Raw genomic sequence first — 10,036 nt, 5'->3', positions numbered from 1 at the left:
TTCTCCTTCTCCTTCTCCTTCTCCTTCTCCTTCTCCTTCTCCTTCTCCTTCTCCTTCTCCTTCTCCTTCTTCTCCTTCTTCTTCTTCTGGGAGATGTATTTAAATTTTGAATCGAAAATGATAGAACTTTTCAATTTAGTTACCTATAATCGTGTAGAGAAGGGTGTGCACACAATTTAGCATATAGTAGATGTCCAATGTATATTTATTTCATGTAACACCCCTCTTCCCCATCACTGCTGACAACTTCTGAGTTAAAGGTGGCTGACTCAAACGGCTGCCAGATGGGACATGCAGGGTTGTTCAGTTATAAGACAGCTAGTCTATACCTCCTCCCCTTCTTCTTTCAATGTGAGCCATGCTCTTGCTATAGTCCAAACAGAATTCATATACACATACATAGAGATAGATTGATAGAAAGAAAGACACATATAAGGTAAGTGTGTGTATCTGTGGAGTATATACGAAAATATGTGTATGTGTGCATATATGCATATACATGTAACTGTGTGTGTGTGTGTGTGTGTGTGTGTGTGTGTGTGTGTGTGTACATTTGTGTTTGGCATATATATTTACCAATTCCTTACCATTCTTTTGGAAACAGTTGCTCCTCCTAACCCCCAAAGGATATAGTTGCTATCATTTTAGATTTAGCAAGGATAAGAAAAAGTGAGGGGCGCCTGGGTGGCTCAGCAAGTTAAGCACCATATTTCGGCTCAGGTCATGATCTCATGGTTTGTGGGTTCGAGCCCCACGTTGGGCTCTGTGCTGACAGCTCAGAGCCTGGAGCCTGATTTGGATCCTGTGTCTCCCTCTCTCTCTGCCCCTCCCCTGCTTGCACTCTGTCTCCTGCTCTCTCTCAAAAAATAACTAAACATTAAAAAAAAAAAAAAAAAGTGAGACTACACTCACAGTGTTAGGTTCTAAGGTTGTGTCTATCTAAGTTTTTAATAACTTTCTTGAGTGTGTAATAGGCCTTACAACCTAACCTAATATAGCCAAAAATATAACTTCTGCTACTCCTCCAACCCTGCCCACCTGCCCACCCCGTAAAAAGTACCCTATTCATCTTCTGGAATTTTCCATTTTAGCAAATGGTATCCCCACCCACACAGTTGCTCACTTATTCTCTGGACCTACGAGTTTTCTAATTCCCTTATCCTTTTACTTCTAATCCATCATCAAGCTCTTTTGGCCCTATTTCCCCAATGTTTTTCCAAATCCATATACTCCTCTCCATTTCTACTAATATTACCATAGTTTAAGCTCCAACATGTTTTGCCTGAATTACTGCAAATGCTTTATAGTTGGTATTCCTGCTTTTACTATTTCTCCTAATCCTGTCACCTAAGATATTTTCTTAGTTTACTTAGAATAAAACTGATTTTACAAGACCTAATAAGTGTGTATACTTTCCAGCTCCTAATCTTATCTGTGACCAATAACCTACCACTCTTCTCTTCATTCACTACCCTGGCTTCACTGGCCTTTGTTTTGCTCCTGGAACATGCCACGTGTTTCCTTTATGTGGACCTTTGCATTTGCTGTTTCCTTTGTTTAAAATGCTCTTCCTCTTGGTGTTCCCAGGAGTTGATTCTTCCCCAACTCCGATCAGTTCAAACATCATCTCTTTGGTGATACCAATGTTCCCCTCCTTAATTCACACAATCTCTCCACCATCTTTCTTTTCTATTTCTTCCCTGACACCTACCACTACCTAAAACTGCATTGTTCCTGGATTCAGTTGCTTATTTACTGCCTCTTTTCTCCTACTAGAATGTGAGCTGCTTGAAAGCATGAGTTTATCTGTCTTGCTCATCACATGGACTCAACACGTGAAAAAGTGCTCGGCACAGAGTAGCACACAGGTAGAAGAATGAACTAACGGGAATAAAGAATGAGTGTTTCAGTGTACTTTCCCAAAACTTTTGAACCTAAAACTAAGAAAAATATCAGTTATAATCTCTAAGGGTTGAATCCTACAGAGAAAACTCAAGGGCTATTGGTATCCATGTTTTCTGCTAGGGCACAAAGCAGTGAAAATAATGAAGACAACTGGAAGAAAGAGGCAAGACGAGAGCTAAAGATAGTTTTGATGGTATTCGCCTTTCTTCGAGTTAAGACCCAAATGTGCTCCCTCCCTTCTCATGGATGGTTGTTCAACTTACACTTAAGATATCCCAACATAATTTTAAGAAATTTCTGTCTTTTTACTTCTTGCTTATGTTATTTTAAATTTGGTTCCTGGGATTTGCAATTAAAGAATTCCATGCTACTTTGTCACTGCTTGTCTCTCTTACCTTTTCTTCTGCTACTGTCATCGAACTCAAAGTTCTGACCATAATACACTTCTTTCTTCTCTCTCTCTCTTTCTCTGTCTCTTGGATGTTGACACATGTATTTCTACATGACTGAACTATTCACTGATTTTCCTTTGAGAACACCTTTCTGACATCCCACCCTAGGGTTTATACTCCTATGGGCTACCATAAGATCCAACATTCATCCCAGTAAAGCATAAACAACCCATCTTGACTCCTATTTCTGTTTCTTTCACTGTTGTTTTCTTGTCTGTTTGTTTGTTTTTGTGGGTTTTTTGTTTTGTTTTGTTTGCTTACTACTGTATCATTGGTGCCTAGGACAAAGTCCAACACATAAATCTAGGTGACTGAATGATTGAATGATAGACACATGGAGCTGTTTTGTTGGTAGATAAAGCAGAACTAAGGGGTGACAGAGTAGAATCTGAGTATTAACAATCTATTCCACATATGCTCTAAAGTTTTGAACTGATTCTCTTTACCTTGGGCTTGGGTAAGATTTATACCCATATTTTTCACTTTTTTTTTTTTTTTTTTTTTTTTTTTTGTCCCTTGAGGACCTTTTTATTTTTCTGATCATGTTCCCCTTTTGCATTAAGGGCTTTATTTTTTAAGAGCTTTTTTCCCCCTCGTTTGAGGGAAGTTTCCACCTATTAGTGCTATTTGGTTTGCCACTTTGTCAAGTATTGGCAGCATGCCAAGCCACTAGGCACCTTGTTTAAAATAGGATCTCATTGAGAATAAAAAATAAATCCACACCATCAAGATCATTTTCTGTTTAGTGTCTTGCATGGACTAACATTTTTAAAACTTTTTTTAAAAATCAGAATTATTACACTATCCCCAAGTGCTCTTATTTTCATTATTCCTTACATAGTTCTTAGTGCTATAGGGAAACAATTAAACTATCCAGGTTTCTTCAAGTTCATTTAATAGCTGAGAAAAAAATAGAGTTCTCAATTTATGTCATGTGCAGTTGTTCCCAAGGGAAGAAAATGTTTCAATGGACCATGACTGTGACCCATTATTGCACTCTTATGCTGCAGAGTCTTGATGAGTCTTGGTGTTCTGTGAGACTTGGTGCAGTAATTTTTTTCCCCACTTACACTTCATGGATCTTATAAATGCAGTGACACTAACTGATGGCACTTTTCTTGTTTTGCTGGCACTTTCTTCATGAAATTTGTACCATTACTGAATGAATTTGCAACATTACATGGATACTGTCAAAGATTCTTTATAAAATTGAATTCTTATAGCAACATATAAGGAGGAAACTAGAAAACCTTATAAAGGGTGGGGATTCCAAAGAATGTATTTATAAATTGAAATGAGTTGTCAAAGACTGATTATTTTATATAATACCATATCATGTGAGAATTTGCCTACCTCCATGGCATTGAGATGGAGAAGATGGGCAGTGGGGCAGAAATATTGAACTATATTCTTAGCATCTTGGAAGACGATGTAAGGATTGAATCATCCCCAGAATTAGATAGTTATAAGGATATGGGGCCCACTTTTTAAATTTTTTTTTCAACGTTTTTATTTATTTTTGCGACAGAGAGAGACAGAGCATGAACGGGGGAGGGGCAGAGAGAGAGGGAGACACAGAATCAGAAACAGGCTCCAGGCTCTGAGCCATCAGCCCAGAGCCTGACGCGGGGCTCGAACTCACGGACCGCGAGATCGTGACCTGGTTGAAGTCGGACGCTTAACCGACTGCGCCACCCAGGCGCCCCATGGGCCCACTTTTTAAATTCAATTTTGGTCTTAGAATGGTGAGGGCTGGTAGAATTATTTGTTTCAATTTTCTGTAATACTCCTGAAGCCATGTTAGTGGTCACATTTGAAACACGGTGTGAGATACTCTTTTACTCAAATTCTGAAGGCTGAGTTAATAATTTCAAAAATAGTATGGAAGCCATTCAGCATCACTAAAAATATCCATGGTTTAGCAATGAATCCTGGAGAATCCAAATCAAAGCTAATCTCAGAAGTGATCAATAGAAACAATGAGCTCTTCCACAGTACAATTAAACTAAAAATCATGTGAAATGAAGAAAATGTCACTTAATGGTGTCAGCCCTGGAGTTACAGATTTTAATCAGGTGCTATTTTGATTACAGTTAGTCTCCAATGATGAACAGGTTATGCATGCATCTAAACTTTATTTATCTAAAACTTTATTAAGAAAACAGATATGAGGGGTGATATTAATGAAGTGCCCAAATATTAGATTCTGGGTGTAGAGGGTCTTTTAGCACAGAAAGAATATGGATGTACTTCTTCTCCCTTTCTAGCCTCAGAAAAGTAAAAATTAGGTAAAATTTCCTTTTTATAATCTGTAACTCCATTCTACTTAGCTCCTCCCTACCTCTGAGGGCCCCTCTCTTCTCTCTGCCTGGTATCTAGTACCTTCTTGCTGTTCTTTGTAAATTATTATTTGAAGTTTATTTATTTATTTTGGGGGGGGGAGAGAGAGAGCGAGCGAGAGAGAGAGAGAGAGAGAGAGAGAGAAATCCCAAGCAGTCTCCATGCTGTCAGTGTGGAGCCCAGCATAGGGCTCCAATTCAAGACCCATGAGATCATGACCTGAGCCAAAATCCAGAGCTGGATGCCTAACTGACTGAGCCACCCAGGTGCCCCAAGTACCTTTTTGCTGTTCTGAGGTACATTAAGCTTCTCAAAGCACTTCTACTAAAACTCCTATTTCTAAAATAAGTAAGGTATTCGAGAAGCATACATTCTGATTTAATTAATTCACAATAAAATGTGAATTATTGAAAGCAGATATACACTTCAGGCTAACAGAGAAAACTTACTGAAACTTCACAGTTTGTCTGGAACTGTGTTAGGCTTATTTTCTCTATTATTTCACATCTTTAAAAAAATGTATTACAGAGGACACAGGGGTTCAGATTGCTTAAAGAACTTGCTCAAAGGGCATTGACAATAAATGATAAGGCCATTAATCAAGACATAAAAAATTGTTCAAAAAATTTTGGGGGGAAGATATTTGTTGGTGCCAATTAATTAACACAGTTTTGGATTTAGGAATAGGGAGAAGTGAAGAACTGGTAAAAAAAAAATTTTTTTTTTTTAAGCCAAAAATTCTGAGGAGAAATAAATTGGAGAGGAGGCTCTGCTTAGGTGTCTATTTTCCTAGACCAGCTTCCCTAAGTTAAACTAGTTTTTTATATTTTCTTTCCCATTCTATTTTCCTATTTTCCCATTCACCTTCCACACACAATTGTACTTTACAATGGATTAGTGTGAATATTCCAGATTGTTTGAAGCTCTGACTTGATTCTTTGCCTTTCTAAAAGTTATTGGGATTTCTGAGTAAGAGGTCACCCTTTGATATTTTCTTGTCTCATTATCTATTGATGGGTTTTTTTATTCTTCATTGATGGGGATTTGGGAAGTCCTGTACCGAGCAGAGAAAGGAAGCCATTAATAGCAGGCACTGGCATCTGGCAGCAGTGATTCTGAGGAAGGTGTGGTTGGAATGAGAGGAGGAGGAAAAAAATTGGGAAATCTGCAGCCATGTGTAAGTTGGCTGCTTTTATTTTATTTTTGATATTTATTTATGTAGAAGGAGAGAGAAAGAGGGGGAGGCAGAGAGAAAGGGAGACAGAGAATCCCAAGCAGGCTCTGCAGCTATCAGTGGGACCCCACGTGGGACCCCACGTGGGACCCGAACCCACAAACCATGAGATCCTGACCTGAGCCAATAGCAAAAGTCAGACGTGTAACCAATTGAGCTACCCAGGTGCCCTAGTAAGTTGGCTACTTTCAAATGGAAGATTTTTCCCTCCGCCTCTGAGATTATACATACTACATCAATGCTTGGTTTCATTGGTCCATATTGTAGCCCACAGAAAAAGTCTTGGGATGCCTGGGTTGCTCAGTTGGTTAAGCATCCAACTTCGGCTCAGATCATGATCTTGCCCTTCAGAGTTTGAACCCCACCTCAGGCTTTATGCTGACAGCTCAGACCCTGGAGCCTGTTTCAGATTCTGTGTCTACCTCTCTCTCCGCCCCTCCCCTGCTTGTGTTCTCTCTCTCTCTCTCTCTCTCTCAAAAATAAATAAACATTAAAAAAAAATTTAAAGAAAAAGACTGTTATCTAGCAAGAAAATCTGGGAAATCTAGAAAAATCTGGAAAATCACTACTGCTAAAACAAAAAATACCTTCCTCAAAATAAATTGGCTTTAGAAATGGGAAATCTCTCTATTGACCTGGATTGTTATTTTTTGTTCCACAGTACTAAACGAATTTTATTACATGTACTGCTAAAAATAATCACCAAATCATAAATGGTAAAAAGAAAAAAGAAGAAGAAAACCAGACGCAACAAAATACCCTCCTATCCAAAGAAGTTATATCTCTTGGTGGCATTTCAATTAAAACAAAATCTACCCAAGGTAACATGATAATGTTTACTGGCCTCTCTTTATTTTAAATGCATAGATAAAATGCAAATTCTCACTAAAGCAAAAGTGTATTACAATTTTCTTTAGATAAAATGAAAATATTCATCAACACCCACACCCCTATATAGCCTGGAGCTAATTCCCATAAAACTTATATTTTTAAGTTTATAATTCACTTGGCTCTCACTCAACTGTCAGGAGCTTTATGGACAATATATCTTGCTTTAAAGTTCTTATTAAAATAATTAAGTAAAATAGATTGTAAAGTCAGATGTTGCCACAATTTACTGCCGCTTGTTTACTTTTATTTTCCATTGTGAGAGGCCTTTGAAAGCAATTTCCCATATTATCCTCTTTCTACTCCTCAGAATAGAAGCTAATACTGAATGTCAAACTCCCTTTCCTCCCTAGAGAACCAGAGAGTATTCTTACAGGAATTTAGAAACACCCTCTTGCCTGAGGACATATCATCTGATACTGAGGATGGAGTGCTCAACCTTAGAATATCTCCAACATTAACCTTGCATGAACTCAGTCACAAGACAGGAGCTCATAGTCCTTTACACATCTTGGAACCACTCCAGCAAGGAGAAGAGTCACCCTTCCAGGAGAAAAACAATAAATATCTTCAGTCCCTTTTACCTTCAAAGAGAGACTAGTGTATTGGTTAAGAATATAAACTTCGAATTCATGAACTGGATTCAAATGGTGGTTCTACCATTTTTAGGGTGGAACTTTGGACAACTCACACTTCTTGAGGTTCTTTCCTCATTTGTCATACAGGACTAATAATATTTAGTTCTTACCCTGAAGACTAAGTGGTATTAAGAATGAAAAAAATCTGAGTTGAATGCTTGGACATTATAGACATTAAATAATTGTGGTTTTTTTGTCCTGGGAAGCAGAGCCTGAGTTGGAGATTCTTGGTCAGGAGATTTATTGGTTGAGTATACTCAGGAGGACAGTGAGAAAATCGGGAGGGGACAAAGGGAACACATTTGCAGAATGTGGCCTTGGCTGGGAAGGTTTCCCAGGAAGGTTTGCAGCTAAAATTACGTTAGCCCCTCTTAGAAGGGTGTGGAGGTATAGCCTTTCCAACATGGAACTTCCATTTGGCAAAGGGAAATTCTTCAGAGAAGACTGCATCTTTGAATTGTCATAACACTAACAGCAAGGAGAGAGAGGTGCACCTGTTGGTAAAGGGGATCTGAATGGGACACCCAAAGTGTCCACTAGAGCTTACCGCTGTCACTGCTCAGATCCGCTCTCTTCTTATGCCAAATACACCTACTGAAGCACAGGATTCTAAGTGGTTACAATTTCTGGGAAAATTTCAAAGAGGGGAGGGTTAGCTGGACAAATTAGAACTCCAACTGCTGCTTTTGTTCCCAATGCTGTAATTCAATGGTTCTCAATCGGGGGAGATTTGACAATGTCTGGAGACATTTTCCATCACCATATCTGGAGGTGCTACTGGCATAATGTCCTACAATGCACAGAACAGCCCCCATAGCAAAAAATTATTCAGTGCAAAGTGTCAAGAGTGCTGAGGTTAAGAAACGCTGCTGTCACTGATATGCGTCATTTCATTGATTCTCCACCTGTTCTAGATTCTCCTTCCCTCAGCGAGCATATACATATGCTGGTCCAAGTAGCTGATCTAGTGGGTTAACAGAGACTTACATCCCAGAGTGGTCTAGGCCCTATTTTGGCATGTTCTGTCAGATTCTAGTTTCAGTACAAACACATTTAGTTGCATTTGGATATGGAAGTATGGAAAAGATGTTCAAGTGAATCACTTGGGTACAAAACATAATCCTCAACTTGCCACCAAGAGGCTGAGTGATCTTCTCATGGGACAGTATGGTTCTGGGGCTCAGTCTTAGTCTATGTTGCTGACAGGTCAGACATTCAGCTGTTGCAGTAACCAGACTACCCTGAGTGAGAGGAAGCATATGGTATAGGGCCCATATATAGCCCTGTGGAGTATTGCTGGGCTTATCTGACCTTTTATTTGATGGGTCATGATGGTAACTTCTGGCTACTTGGTTATCTGCTATCAAATGGTTAGAAGCTCAGTTTCTACCGTGACCTAGTAGCAATATAGGAACTGGTTGTTTTGTTTTCTTGTAAGAGCTTTATTTCTATAACTCACATACTTTAATTCACTCTTTTGAAGTGTATAATTTAGTGTTTTTTTAGTTCATTCACAGAGTTTGGCAACCATCACAACTATCTCATTTACAGCATTATTATCATCACCAAAGAAAACCTAATACCCATTAGCAGTCTCTCCCATTCCCTCCAATTACCGCAGTTTTAGGCAACCATTAATTTATTTTCTGGCTCCATGGATTTGCTTATTTCAGAAGCTTCATAAAATTATAATCAAATAATATGTGGCCTGTGTGTCTGGCTTCTTTCACCAAGCATAAAGTTTTCAAGGTTTATTCATACTGTAGCAGGTATTGGTACTTTATTCCTTTTTATTTACAATAAATACATTTTAGTTGTATAGATATACAAAATTTCATTTATCTGTTCATCAACTGATGGATATTTGGGGGGTTTCCACTTTTTGTCTGTTAAGAATGCTGCTGTGGGGTGCCTGGGTGACTCAGTCAGTTAAGCATCTGATTTCAGCTCAGGTCATGATCTCGTGGTTCATAGGTTCAAGCCCCATGTCGGGCTCTGCACTGTCAGCACAGAGCCTGGAGCCTGCTTCGGATTCTGTGTCTCCCTCTCTCTCTGCCCCTCCCCAACTTGCACTCTGTCTTTCTCTCTCTTAATAATAAAAAAAATAAAAATAAGAAAAAAAAGAATAATGCTGCTATGAACACCTGTGTACAAGTCTTTATGTGGACGTATGTCTTCAGTTCTGCATACTGAGGAGTGGAATTGCTGGGTTATAAGGTAACTCTGTGTTTAACATTTTAAAGAACTGCAGAGTTATATTCTAAAATGACTGCACCATTTTACAAACTGACAATTATTTTAACCATCCTAGTAGGTGTTACTTTTGTTTTTGTTTTCATTGTGGTTTTGATTTGCTTTTCCCTAATGACCAGTGATGTTGAATGTCTTTTCATGTGCTTATTGACCATTTATTTATCTTCTTTCGAGAAATACTTATTCAAATTATGTGCCTATTTTTGAATGGACTGTTTTTTAAATATTTTAGTGGTTAAAAGATATTCCCCTCAGCCTGGTCATTGAATTGTCTTGGCAGTCTTGTAGAAATCAATTGACCTTAAATGTAAGGATTTCTGGACTGC

At 38.6% G+C, this 10,036-nt stretch overlaps 1 long non-coding RNA gene across 1 annotated transcript in view; it reads left to right on the top strand.

The window, feature by feature from the left end:
- Positions 1 to 9,197, top strand: part of LOC121033055 (uncharacterized) — a 19,897-nt gene extending 10,700 nt beyond the window's left edge. The window contains exons 3-4 of the long non-coding RNA XR_005791673.1: positions 6,593 to 6,752; positions 7,173 to 9,197. This is a non-coding gene — a long non-coding RNA (uncharacterized LOC121033055). The remainder of the gene's footprint in view (positions 1 to 6,592; positions 6,753 to 7,172) is intronic.
- The last annotated feature ends 839 nt before the right edge of the window (positions 9,198 to 10,036 follow it).

This window comes from Herpailurus yagouaroundi, unplaced genomic scaffold (assembly GCF_014898765.1).
Source record: "Herpailurus yagouaroundi ecotype Mexico unplaced genomic scaffold, PumYag 142, whole genome shotgun sequence".
NCBI lineage: Eukaryota > Metazoa > Chordata > Mammalia > Carnivora > Felidae > Herpailurus > Herpailurus yagouaroundi.
This window is presented reverse-complemented; position numbering and strand designations above follow the sequence as displayed.